Below are 14,574 nucleotides of genomic sequence, written 5' to 3' on the forward strand. Positions count from 1 at the left end.
TTTTCAAAGATTTTACTTTTTATTTGAGAGAGAGGGAGTATGAGCAAGGGGAGCTGCAGAGGGAGAGGGAGAAGCAGACTCCCCGCTGAGCAGGGAGCCCAATGCGGGACTCGGATCCCAGGATCCTGAGATCATGACCTGAGCCAAAATCAAGAGCTGGATGCTTAGCCGACCGAGCCAGGTGCTCTTGTATTTTTTTCTTACAAAAAAAAAATGTTTTCTAGGAATTAATAATAGCCCAAATTTTTTTCATTGACTTAGTTTCCTATATGCTTATCATTAATTCATCTCCAAACTCTTACTAAGATGGTAAATGTCTTCCCAATACTTCTAGACACACAAGTTAAGCTAGCAATTCATTTTCTGATTGGAATCATTTCTATAGGAGCCCTCCGTGCTCCTCCTGCCACCGGGCTCACATCCCGCTGGACCAGCGGCACACTTATCATTTGTGAATTCTTCACTATCTGGGAAATCCACTTCCTCTCTCCTCTGAAAGATCTCCTGCTCCCCAACTCATCCTTCCACCCAACAAATACTGGGCATGCTGTCTGTCCCAAGCACTGTTCCAAGCTCTGAGAACTCAGCAAAGTGACATACTCAGCAAAGCTGACACATGGAATGGGTTATTTTCTCACAGCTGCCCTCCTCTATGAGATGAAGTTTCCAGTAAAGCCATGCACTCATTAACGGCAGTCATTGTTTTTATGGCGGTTTAAGTTTTAAGGCAAGTAACAAAAGATCAAGCTTTAATTTTACAGATGGTTTTCAAAGTCTGTCAAATATATCACACATGTAGTAATTTTTTTCTTGCCAAAAATGTAGGCATGCATTTCACCATTCTTTTTTGTTTTTTAGAGATTTTATTTATTTATTCACGAGAGACACATAGAGAGGCAGAGACACAGGCAGAGGGAGAAGCAGGCTCCTTGTGGGAGCCCCATGCAGGACTCATCCCAGGACCCCAGGGTCAGGTCCTTAGCCGAAGGCAGACGCTCCCCCACCGAGCTCCCTGGGGGCCCACATTTCACCATTCTTACAGTGCTTTGGATGTATGCATTTTAATTTTTTAAAATTTATTTATGATAGTCACACAGAGAGAGAGAGAGAAGAGGCAGAGACATAGGCAGAGGGAGAAGCAGGCTCCATGCACCGGGAGCCCGACGTGGGATTCCATCCCGGGTCTCCAGGATCCCGCCCTGAGCCAAAGGCAGGCGCCAAACCGCTGCGCCACCCAGGGATCCCCAGATGTATACATTTTAAACACCAACAGGAGCCCCAAATTTGAACAGCATCCTTGGCACCCCACTTGAGGATAAATCTGTCAACAAAACACAAAGAAGGAAAATTTTCAGCCTCACAGAGCCCAGAGATTTTAGTACAAGAAGACAAACAATAGGTAAATAAATAAGTAAAGCACATAATATGCCCCCCAAAACTGCTGAGTGCCATGGAGGAATAGAAGAGCAGGTGTGGCAGTGGCGGAGGAGGGTTACAGGTGTCCAGGGAAGCCCCGGCTAAGAAGGCGACCTCTAAGGAAAATCCTTAAGGGAGTGTGAGCCATGGATACTTCTAGAAGGAAAGCATTTGCTGTTGAGAGAACAGCAAGTAAAGGGTTAAAAAAAAATCCTAAAGTGAGAGCGTGCCTGGCATGTTTGAGGAAGAGAACAGAAGCCCTGTAGCTAGAGCCGAGTCAGCAGGGGAAAGCGAGGCAGAGCATGAGTTCAGAGAGGAAATGGGGCGCCCGATGGGTCGGGCCGTGGGGAGAACCACGGCGTCCTCACTTTTCACTCGGAATCAGGTGGAAGGCGCTGGGCGCTGACGCTGACGGAGAGGCGCCCCAGGAGCAGAGTGGGGGGGGGCGGGGGGGGCGGTTGTTGACAGCCTGCGGAGAGGGGAGCGAGATGGGAGCAGAAGTCGGGGCTCCTGAGATGCTGCCGACAGCGCAGGCAGGCGGAGCTCCAGGCTTGCACGAGGCGGCACGAGGTCGCGAGGGGGTGAGAGCAGGAGACCCAGTGCTCGAGCTGCAGTGCTCGGAGCGGAGCTGCCTTGCGTTCCCCACCTGCCCCCGCAGGGCTGACACGCTGCCCAGAAACCCTCCCCACGTGGAGCACACCTAACCCACATCAGACCAGGGTCAGTGTGGGAGGGCAAGCTTTGCACGCGTTCAGAGAAGCTTGAAGGACCAGCCTCCCCCCCCCCCCCCCCCCCCCCCCCCCCCCCCCCCCCCCCCCCGGCCTCCCTGCGCCATCAGCATCACCGCGGGTCTTCTTGTGTATCCATCCTGGTCCCTCACGGCGTCTCGAGGGCTGGTGTCAACAGCATGCCGTCCCCTGCTGTGCCGGCTTCCCCGGGGGAGGGACCCGACCTCCGCCAGTACTCCGGCTGAGTTAGACACAAGTGGGTGTTAGCAAAGAAGGCCCAGGCGGAGCGGTCAGGGAGGGAGGAAGAGCAGAGACTGGTTTCCTTCGGGAGGTCCTTCCAGAAAGTGGGTCGCTGAGGAGAGGGTGGGAAGCTCCTGGGGCCTGGGGGAGGCCCGCCCTAGGGCAGACCTCCCTGCAGCTGCCAGCTGCCAGCTGCCAGCCTCCTCTGTCCTTAGGAGAACCCAGTTGTCCGTACTTGCCTCAAGACCATCAGACTCATCTGATAGGAATTTCCGGGGAAAAGGCCACCAGCATTTGGTGTGAGAAAGAAATTGGGGGACCTCAGAGGTCATCTTTTAGATTTTCATGCAATCCCCTGTTTTTAGGACTACATCTCCTCCCATCCTCAGCTACGCACAGGTGTCGGTGAGCCCAGAGCCCACCTTCTCTAGAGAGTGAGCCTCTGGTCTCCTGCTCCCCCGAGGGAGGGGAGGGTCGGTGAGGGGGCCCTGTGGGTGGGTGGAGGTATGTCTGTGACTTGCAGCCAACACTGTGTGAGCTCTGCTCATGTCCTCTGAGCCCCTCTGAGCTCATCTGATGTTTTTAAGTTAAAACAATTCAAAGCGCGCACAGCAAACTAGTTAAATCAGAAAGGTTTTCTTTGCTTAATTCTTGCCTCTTGAGTAGATGTTTTTTGCATAGCATATTTAATAATGCACAAGGTTTACTGCACTCTGACACCCACCCATGGCTTTCAGACACCTCCCTTCCTTAGTCTTCTCTTTCTGTTCTGTCCCTTGTCCCCTTTGCTCATTTCCCCTTCTGACCTATCCTTTAAAATATGGTGTTTCTGCAGCATTATCAGCAACAGCCAAAATTGGGATCCCTGGGTGGCGCAGCGGTTTGGCGCCTGCCTTTGGCTCAGGGCGCGATCCTGGAGACCCGGGATCGAATCCCACGTCGGGCTCCCGGTGCATGGAGCCTGCTTCTCCCTCTGCCTGTGTCTCTGCCTCTCTCTCTCTCTCTCTGTGACTATCATAAAATAAATAAATTTAAAAAAAACAACAACAACAACAACAGCCAAAATAGGGAAACAGCCCAAGTGTCCATCGACTGATGAACGGATAAAGATGTGCTGTATATATACAATGGAATATGACCCAGCCATCAAAAAGAATGAAATCTTGCCATTTGCAACAATCTGGGTGGAGCTAGAGGGCACAGTGCTAAGTGAAATAAGTCAGTCAGAGAAAGACAAACACCGCATGATTTCACTCATATGTGGAATTTAAGAAACAAAACAAACAAGCAATGGATAAAGAAGAGAGGCAAATCAAGAAGCCAACTCTTAACTCGAGAGAACAAACTGAAGGGGAGGGGATGGAGTGATGGATGAAGGAGGGCACTTGTGAGGAGCACTGAGTGATGTATAGAATCTTTGGATCACTGTATTGTACACTTGAAACTAATGTTACACTGTGCATTAACTCACTGGAGTTAAAATTAAATTAATAAGAGAAAAGGAAAGGAAAAAAGAGAAGAGAAAAGAAAATTAAAAAAAAAAAAAAGATAGGTGTTCCCTGAGCTTTCACATTCTGTCATGTGGTAAACCTCAGCTCTGCAATCTACGCCCAGGGCTTTGAAGGCAAAAAGACCTCACTGGGTCTATATCCCGGTTTTTTTTTTTTTTTTTTTTTTTTTTTTTTTTTATGATAGTCACAGAGAGAGAGAGAGAGAGAGAGAGAGAGGCAGAGACACAGGCAGAGGGAGAAGCAGGCTCCATGCACCGGAAGCCCGATGTGGGATTCGATCCCGGGTCTCCAGGATTGCGCCCTGGGCCAAAGGCAGGCGCCAAACCACTGCGCCACCCAGGGATCCCCTATATCCCGGTTTTCAACACAGAGTAAAACACATTTCATGACCACTTCTAAAAGAATTTGTCTTCTTTTCTAACTCCTGAGTTGCCTTCAAAAAAGACTAGAGAGTCTGTGGGGTGCAGAATCAGTTAGTTGGATGCATATTATCAAGTCCCATCACAGAGGACTGAGGGTATTGATGAAGAAACGAGCATTGGGATGGGTTATCTGGGAAAATTATATAAAACTTGGAAACCCCCCCAAACTTCCTCTGAAGCATCTCCCGCTGGCCCTCCCTGGAGCGGACGCTGTGCGGGCTCCGTGCAGGCTGCAAACTGCTCCACAGCTCCAAAGCCAAGGCACTGGTTCAGTCAGGTGAACACCGAGCAGGGGGTAAGTGCAGAGCTTTCGCCCCACAGGCAGCGGGGTGACCGAGGGAAAGTCTGAAAAAGGGATGCGTAGTGCAGCTCCCCAGTTCTTTCATTTTTAAAAAATATTTTATTTATTTATTCATGAGAGACACAGAGAGAGAGGCAGAGACAGGCAGCGGGGGGTGAGGTGGTGGTTCATAGAATTTTATTTTCTGACTATCCCATCAGGGGAAATTCCAAAGTTCATCCAGGAAAGGGAGTCACCATCCTGGAGAAACTACCTCCCCCAGCTTAGACCTGGGCACTGGAGGAAGATCCTCCTGCAAGAAAAGCAAACAATGCCCCCCTGGAGCCCCACTCCTCCTCTCAGCCGGGAGTGAGAATGGGGATCCCAGCATGCAGTGGTGTGCATGCTCAGATACAGCAAACAATTAGGTGTACAAGACGTCTAAACATGAAATCCGGTTCCAAAAGAGAAAGTTTGCATATTAAACTGCCTGGGGGGCTCAGTGTTTGAAACTCTACCTTTGGCTCAGGGCGTGACCTCGGGGTCCTGGGATCGAGTTCCGCATCGGGCTCCCCACAGGGAGCCTGCTTCTCCCTCTGCCTGTGTCCCTGCCTCTCTCTCTGGGTCTCTCACGAATAAATAAATAAATAAAATCTTTTTTAAAAAAAGAAGATGTGATATATGTGTGTGTATATATTTATATTTATAAATATATACACACACATATATCAATACACACACATATATCAACATTGCTCAGCATAAAAAAAAGGATGAGCTCCTGCCATCGGGACAACATGAATGGATCTAAAGAGTACAATGCTGAGTGAAGTGAGTCAGACTGAGAAACTCAAATACCATATGCTTCCACTCATATATGGAATCTAAGAAAACAAAGGAATAAACAAAAAGTAGAATCAGACCTATAAATACAGAGAACAAATCAATGATGGCCTGAGGAAAAGGAAAGTGGGGTGAAGGGTGGGTAAGATGGGTGAAGGGGAACAGGAGGTCCAGGCTTCCAGTTACGGAGTCAGTTATAAGAATAAAAAGATTCCTTATGGAATCTAGTCCACATACTGTAATAGCACAGTGTGGTGACAGGCGGTAGCTACCCCTGCGGTGAGCACAGCATAACACATAGAGATGTCAAATCGCTGTGCTATACACCTGCAGGTAATGTAACATTGTGTCAACTATACTTACATTTTTACAAATTTTTAATGAGTAAATAAATACATAAATAAAAATCTCCATATAGAGTGTTCTTAAGACACCTGAGGGGCTAAGGGGTTGAGTGTCTGCCTTCGGCTCAAGTCATGATCCCAGGGTCCTGGGATCAAGTCTCACATCGGGGTCCCCACAGAGACCCTGCTTCTCCCTCTGCCTGTGTCTCTGCCTCTCTCTGTGTCTCTCATGAATAAATAAATACAATCTTTTTTTAAAAAAAAAAATAAAGTGTTCTTTAAAGCTTTTTATGACTGCTAATAGTTGGTGTGATAGAAACTCACACATTTTTTCCCCCTTTGGCTTACCACTCAGCAGGGATGAGTAAAAGTGTTCCTTTTACTCATCCAGAAACTTGAGAGATAGAAAAAATGTGTTTAAATAAGAATACTGATTAAAATTTTGTTGATTACAGTTGTTCTGCGCAGTTAACATGTAGATTTTATTTTTTCTCATCAGTGTGAAATATTATTCTTTTCACTAAATATTTTATCATTTGATTAATATTTTTCACTTAAAAATATGCTTTTACAACACAAAAGCCATAAAATTTTATCCCTCTGAGACTAATGTAACCAACAGGGTCAATGTATTTGTGGAAGGTAATAAATGTGATTAATGACTTGGCTCTCTTTCCAAGGACTGAGAAGTTTTAAGATGTCATTTTTTTCTGACAGTATGTCTCTTACTTCTAGCCTAAAGAGAATCTTTCTTAGAAGACTGTCATATTTAAAACGTTGTCAATTTTGGCTTTATTTCTATTTTCTCACAGCCTGGCCACTCTGGGATTTCTTATTTTAGGTTTTTATAGGCACTTATTAATTTCTTATAATTAAACAAAACAGAAGCTCTTTAATTTTAAGAATTTTATTATATTTATTTTCTAATGCTTCTATTTAAAGGAAATAACTTCCTGAAGGAAGTTATCTTTTTCTTATTCATGAGTCTATATAGTACCAATCCTTGGGGAATTGACAGCTTTGACAAACATACTGTTTTAACACTAGAAAATCTAGTGTCCACTAGAGTCGTTGAATTTTCCTGCAATCTTCACTTCTTAATCCTCAATTCACATGGATTTTGACTCAAGGCTATATCTTGAGTCATAATATCTCATATTCAAACAATGTGAGAAATAAATTCCACTACAAGTGCAGACTGTGTGGAATGTCTTACTTTACGGAAAGAAAAGGGGAAAACACATGCATTCAGAATAGAAAGCACAGCTCTGACCCAAAACTTCACCTCTATCTATACTCCTAGAAGGCAGCTATTTTGAGAAAAGGCCATTTTTTCAGGTTCCCGCTTTCCATCTTGGAGACTACATACTCTATGCCTGGTCCAGTAGCATCTCAAGAAAACTCACTCAGTTGAGTCTTAATGTTCCCAAACAAAGGAAACCCAACTTTTGTATCTAGAAACACTCTTTCCAAGAAAGGCAATTCTTCCTCTGAGCTCTGCTACTGATTCACGGATCAAACGTCACCTGTATTCCACGGACACACACCCAATGCCATCTGTCAAAAGAAAAACATTAGAAACAATGATCCACAACAACAGAAAACAGCAAGACAGCAGACCTAATTCTTGCCCTTTCCAAGGTGCGATGTCGGTCGCCACCTGTCCTCAGTGTCCTGTCTGTCCTTATTCAATCCAACTCACAGTGCAGCCTACCTCCTGGCTAGCCAACTACCTGAAGTTTCCAGCCTCCTCTGCAGTTTGGTATGGTCACGTGACTTAGTCCTCTCCCACCAAATGCAAGCAGGTGTGATGTCAGCTAATCCCGGGGGAACATCTCAAGATTAGACCCCATCTCCTCAATATTCTCTTTCTTTTTCTTCTCCCCACTTTACTGAGGCATAACTGACAAACATTGTATATGTTTAAAGTGCACAATGCAGTGTTTTGATACAGGTACACATGGTAAAAGTGATTCCACAATCCAGCTAATGAACATATCTATTGTCTCCCAGTTACCTGTTTGTATTTTATTTTTTTCCCGTTAGAAATGGGTTTTTAAATTTTTTTAAAGATGTTATTTATTTATTCATGAGAGACTCAAAGAGAAAGAGAGAGAGAGAGATGCAGAGACACAGGCAGAGGGAGAAGCAGGCTCCATGCAGGAAGCCTGACGAGGGTCTAGATTCCCGGGACTCCAGGATCACGCCCTGGGCCAAAGGCAGGTGCTACCACTGAGCCACCCAAAGATCCCCAGAAATGGGTTTTTTAAATTTTTATTTTAATTCCAGGGTAGTTGACATGCAGTGTAATGTTAGTCTTAGGCATACAATATAGTGATTCAACACATCCATACAACACCTGGTGCTCATCACAAGTGCCCTCCTTAATCCCTGACACCTGTTTAACCCATTGTATTTTTTAAACCTTTTATTTATTTATTCATGAGAGACACAGAGAGAGAGGCAGAGACATAGACACAGAGAGAGGAAGGTTCCTTGCAGGCCGATGTGGGACTCCATCCCAGGACCCCAGAATCATGACCTGAGCCGAGTGCTCAACCACTGAGCCACCCAGGGATCCCTGTTTAACCCATTCTAATGACCATTAGTTTCTTCTCAATCGTTAAGAGTCTGGTTCTTGGTTTGCCTCCCTCTCTTTTTCCCCTTTGCTCATATAGTGTTTGTCTTTCCCTGACTGACTTATTTCACTTGGTATTACACTCTCTAGATCCATCCATGTCTTACAAATGGCAAGATTTTACACTTCTTTACAGCTGAATAATATTCCATTATATTTATATACCACTTCTTTTTTTTATCTATTCATCTATTGATGAACATTTGGGCTACTCCCATAATTTACCTATTGTAGATAATGCTGCAGCAAACATAGGGTGCATGTATCCCTTTGAATTACTGTTTTTGTATTTCTTGGGTTGATACCCAGAAGTATAATTGCTAGGTAGTAGGGTAGTTCTATTTTTAACTTTTTGAGGAACCTCCATACATTTTCCACAGTGGCTGCACCAGTTTGCATTCCTTCTAACAGTGCAAGAGGGTTCCTTTCTCTCCACATCCTCACCAACACTTGCTGTTTCTTCTGGTTTTGATTTTAGCCATTGTGACAAGTGTGAGGTGATATCCCATTGTGGCTTTGATTTGCATTTCCCTGATGATGAGTGATGTTGAGCATCGTTTCATGTGTCCATTGGCCAAGTGGACGTCTTCTCTGGAGAAATGTCTGTTCATGTCTTCCGCCCATTTTTAATTGGATTATTTGTGTTGGGAGATGTTGAGTTGTATCAGTTCTTTATAGATTTTAGAGACTAGCCCTTTATCAGCTATGTCATTTGCAAATATCTTCTCCTATTCTATGGGTTGCCTTTTAGCTTTGTTGATTGTTTCCTTTGCTGTGCAGAAGCTTTTTATTTTGATGTGGTCCCAATAGTTTATTTTTGCTATTATTTCCCTTGCCTCAGGAGACTTATCTGGAAAAAATGTTGATGCTGTCAAAGTCAGGCAGTTACCTTCTTTTAAAAGGAGAACCATTAAGATCAAATCTTAGTAAATTTCAAGTATGTAATACAGCTTTATTAACTGTTGTCGACAGAGAATATGCTGTCATATTCTCTCCCTCATTCCTACTGGTTACAACCCAACCTCAATCACATGGAGTATCATATCCTATGGAATGGAAGAAAAACAAGATGAAGAAAACTGGACTCTTGAATTGAGTAGAGACTCCCTAACTCACTCAAAATGACAGCCTGATTGGTACAATGAGGAGAAATGCGATCCTATCTTAGCCACTGCATATTTGGGGTCTCTTCATCATAACTATAATCTACCCTAATATGCAATGTCCCCATTGATTTTCTAAGCAAGATAGCATTTCAGCATTGTTTCCACTGGTTGGAGACGGTGGGTAGAAGCCAAGGGACTCCACAGTAGACTACCAACAGTTAAACTTCACTTGCTTTCCTTGGCTAGTGCATCGGCTCACGTTGTTCCCAGGGCACCACTTTGTGTTCAGTTCATCAAAATTGCATCACAGCACCATTGGTTTATTTAGATAAGATGAAAATTTTTAAATCTTTGCTGAAATAAAAACCTAAAAGAATTATAGGGGCACCTGTATGGCTCAGTTGGTTAAGTCTCTGCCTTAGGCTCAGGTCATGATCCCAGGGTCCTGGGATCCAGCCCCAAATTGGGCTCCCTGCTCAGCGGGGAGTCTGCGTCTCCCTCTCCCTCTGTGAGCTCTCTCTCTCTATCTATCTCAAATAAGTAACTAAATCTTTTTTTTTAATCTAGAAGAATTGAAAAAAAATCTAGAATAATTGTTGTTTTATGTTTTATGCATGGAGGATGAGGAAGTGCCAAAGATCCTTTCTGCATAAATAAAGGAAGTTCACAAGTATTTATACTTTTTTAAAAACATAAATGTCCATTAAAAATGTCTGTAGAACAATACATTATTAATCAAAATGGGCCAATCAGAATGACAGCCTTCTTAGAAGTTGTGGAATACTTTCACAGGTAACAAAAATATCTAAGTTCTGGTGATTTACAAGACTATTTAACTGAGGAGAGTCTATAAGAATAGCTTCACCAGACAGAATGCCACCTACTTTTCTCTGCAGTTGTAGGGGAAGATGCAACATTTTCTCTTATCTTGCAGAGAGTTCTTGCACTGGTAGTTAGAAGAGCCTAGAGTTTCAAGGCCAAGCAGGGAAATTCCATTAGGAAATCTGCCCTGAGATGCCCAGAATTTACAATAGGGAGGAAAAGAAGATAGAATAGGGTCATTAGCAAATAAAATACAAAGCATGTAATATTTTACATCTACATATTAATAATTGGCATGAAGTTGCTACAGTAAAGGAGATTTGGAAGGATTTTTAAAATATTTTATTTATTTATTCATCACACACACACACACACACACACACACACAGAGGCAGAGACACAGGCAGAGGGAGAAGCAGGCTCCCTGCGGGGAGCCCATTGCAGAACTCAATCCCAGGACCCCAGGATCACTACCTGAGAGAAAGGCAGAAGCTCCGCCACTGAGGCACCCAGGAGTCCCGGGATTTGAAAGGACTACCTATAAACTGATTATAAAGATTACATGAAAGACAAGACATTTAAGATTATCCAAGAAAACTTTGAAAAAAATATATCAAAATATAGGATAAAACCATTATATGTAAGAAATGTAGATAAGAGGAAGATAGATCAGTTGTGCTTTCATTTTCTTTGTTTCCATGAAGTTTTTAAATTCTTCTTTAATTTCCTGGGGGTTTTGTTATTTATTCATGAGAGACACAGATTGAGAGAGAGAGAGAGAGAGAGAGAGAGAGAGAGGAAGAGACACAGGCAGAGGGAGAAGCAGGCTCCATGCAGGGGAGCCTGATCTGGGACTCGATCCTGGGATTCCAGGATCACGCCCAGGGCCGAAGGCAGGCACTAAACCACTGAGCCACCCAGGGATCCCCTAATTTCCTGGTTGTCTCGTTCATTCTTTAGTAGATTCTCTTTACCCTCCATGTACTTGAGTTCTTTCCAAATTTCCTCTTGTGATTGAGTTCCAGTTTCAAAGCATTGTGGTGTGAAACTATGCAGGGAATGACCTCAGTCTTTTAGTACTGGCTGAGACCTGATTTGTGACCCAGTATGTGATCTTATTCTGGAGAATGTTCCACGTCCACATGAAAGGAATATGTATTTTGTTACTTTAGGATGGAATGTTCTGAATATATATCTATGAAGTCCATCTGGTGCAGTGTGTCATTCAAAGCCCCTGTTTCCTTATTGATCTTCTGCTTAGATAATCTGTCCATTGCAGTGAGTGGGGTGTTAAAGTCCCCTTCCATTGTTGTATTATTATCTATGTGTTTCTTTAATTTTGTTATTCATTGGCTTATATAACTGGCTGCTCCCATGTTAGAGGCATAGGTATTTACAATTGTTAGATCTTCTTGTTGGATAGACCCTTTTATTTATGATATAGTGTCCTTCCTCATCTCTTATTACAGTTTTTGGTTTAAAATCTAATTTGATACAAGGATCGCCGCCCCAGCTTTCTCTTGATATCATTAGCATGGTAAATGGTTTTCCATCTGCTTACTTTCAATCTGGCGGTGTCTTTGGGTCTAAAATGAGCCTCTTGCAGACAGCATATTGATGGGTCTTGCTTTTTCATCCAATCTGATACCCCGTGTCTTTTGATTGGAGCATTTAGCCCATTTACATTAAGAATAACTATAAAAAGATATGAATTTATTTAGTGCCATTGTATTACCAGTAAAGTTACTGTTTCTGTATATTGTCTCTGTTCCTCTCTGGTCTATGTTACTTTTTGGACTCTCTCTTCACTTAAAGTGTCTCTTTTAATATTTCTTTTAGGGCTGGCTTGGTGATCACAAATTCTTTAAGTTTCTGTTTCTTCTGGAAGCTTTTTGTCTATCCTTCTATTGTGAATGACCTCCTAGCTGGATAAAGTATTCTTGGCTACGTATTTTTCTCACTTAGCACTCTGAATATATCATGCCAGTCTTTTCTGGCCTGCCAGGTCTCTGTGGACAGGTCTCCTGACAGGCTGATGTGTCTACCCTTATAGGTTATGGATCTCTTGTCCCAACCTGCTTTCAGGATTTTCTCTTTGTCTCTGAGATTTGTAAGCTTCACTATTGTTTGTTGGGATATTGACCTATTTTAATTAATTTTGAGGAGGGTTCTCTATGCCTCTTGGATTTGGATGCCTATTTCCTTCCCCAGATTAGGGAAGTTCTTGGCTATAATTTGCTTCAATTCTGCCCCCTTCTCTCTTTTTTCTTCTTCTGAAATCCCAACTATAGTAATATTGTGTTGCTTTGTGGATGACTTATCTCTCAAATTCTCCCCTCATGATCCACTAGTTGTCTATCTCTCTTTTTCTCAGCTCCTTTATTCTCCATCATATTGTCTTCCAGATCACTAATTCTCTCTTCTGCCTCATTTATACTAGCAGTTAGAGCCTCCATTTATTTTTGCATCTCATTAATAGCCTTTTTTATTTCCACTTGATTAGATTTCAGTTCTTTTATTTCTCCAGAAAGGGATTCTCTAGTGTCTTCTATGCTTTTTTCAAGGCCTGCTAGTATCTCTTTTTAAAAGATTGTGTTTATTTATTCATGAGAGGCACAGAGAGAGGCAGAGACACAGGCAGAGGGAGAAGCAGACTCCCTGCAAAGAGCCCAATGTGGGATTCAAAGCCAGGACCCCAGGATCACAACCTGAGCCAAAGGCAGATGCTCAACCACCGAGCCACCCAGGTGTCCCCCCTGCTAGTATCATTTAACCATTATTCTGAACTCTAGTTCTGACATCTTATTTATGTCCATACTGAATAAGTCCCTGGCATCAGTACTGCCTCTTTTTGAGAGTAAGGTGGCAGCTCTGGGGAACACTAAACATGGAATTACCATATAAACTGGATATTTGACATCTACCTAAAAGTCACTATGACTTTTTATTCTGTGACTTCACTGGACCTGAAGGGGCATGATTTTGTGTCTTAGAGAACATTCAAACCATGTGTCTTGCTTTTCTCTCCACCAGCCTGTTTGAAAAAAAACGAAAACAAAAACAAAACAGTGGCAGGGACTCCTGCCTAGTGCGGTTGGCAGACCATGCAATTCTTGATCTTGGGGTTCTGATTTCAAGCCCCATATTGGGCCTCTAGCTTACTTTTAAAAAAAGAGTTATTTCCAGAAAGCAATGGGATTTGAAGTGTTCTCTGTAAGGGAGTAGGGGGGAAACCTGTCAGAATGAAAGTATCTGACAAGGAACCAATGATGATAGTGAAGGGGGGTGATCCCCAAGAAAAGGGGGCATGGTCTCCAAAGAGAAGGGGTGCCTCTGGGTTTGACCCCCAGGACCAGGACCCTGTCACATCATTACCTAGAATCCTTCAATAACTGTTTCCTAAAGGTCAAGACTAATTTCCTGAAAAAAAAAAAAAAAGACTAATTTCCTGGCACCACCTTCACCTGTCTTCTAGCCCCAGTTGCTCCCACTGCCCCCCTGCACAGCCTCCCCAGCTGCAGTGTTCCTGTCTGGTGCCCAGACCAGGCCACGCTCTGCCCCCAGAACCCAGCATTGAACTCCTCTCTGTGCCTCTCTCTGTGTGTCTCTCATGAATAAATAAAAATCTTTAAAAATAAAATATCTACAAAAAATCAATACCCACAGATGGTCATATTAACAAACAAAATGTCTAAGCTTATTTTTCCAAAGTTTTCATCAGATACAGAAGCTGGATCTTATTGATTCTTTTGTTGTCACTCGTTACAATAATGAGGGGTTTTTCTAAAGATTTTATTTATTAATTCATGAGAGACACACACAGAGAGAGAGAGAGAGAGAGAGAGAGAGAGAGAGGCAGAGACACAGGCAGAGGGAGAAGCAGGCTCCATGCAGGGAGCCCGACGTGGGACTTGATCCCGGGTCTTCAGGATCAGGCCCCAGGCCGAAGGCTGTAAACCACTGAGCCACCCGGGCAGCCCAATAATGAGGGTTTTAAAAGTATTTTTCTAGTTTCTTATTTTAGCTTTCCGACAGGGGAACTGCAAATGGTTAAAGACTTGGACACACACACACACACACCCCGCCCAGTTTTCTTCCATTTATCATCTTCTAAGTGAGCCATGAGACAAAAATCTTGAGAATTGCTGTGAATGGTTTGCTTTTTACTGTGTCTGGCTTCAGGATCTGTAATAAAGTCTGTCCAGTTAGAAAGGTGTTCATACA

The 14,574-nt window shown here is 43.4% G+C and overlaps 1 long non-coding RNA gene across 1 annotated transcript; it reads right to left on the reverse strand.

Annotated features, from left to right (window-relative positions):
- Nucleotides 1-1,055: 1,055 nt before the first annotated feature.
- Nucleotides 1,056-2,180, reverse strand: LOC129497436 (uncharacterized). The gene is made up of 2 exons (XR_008661942.1): nucleotides 1,785-2,180; nucleotides 1,056-1,321 (listed from the first exon to the last, which is right to left on the reverse strand). It is a non-coding gene; the product is annotated as an uncharacterized LOC129497436 (long non-coding RNA).
- Nucleotides 2,181-14,574: the final 12,394 nt, after the last annotated feature.

The sequence above is a fragment of the Nyctereutes procyonoides genome, unplaced genomic scaffold, assembly GCF_905146905.1.
Source record: "Nyctereutes procyonoides isolate TBG_1078 unplaced genomic scaffold, NYPRO_anot_genome, whole genome shotgun sequence".
NCBI classification, from domain to species: Eukaryota; Metazoa; Chordata; class Mammalia; order Carnivora; family Canidae; genus Nyctereutes; species Nyctereutes procyonoides.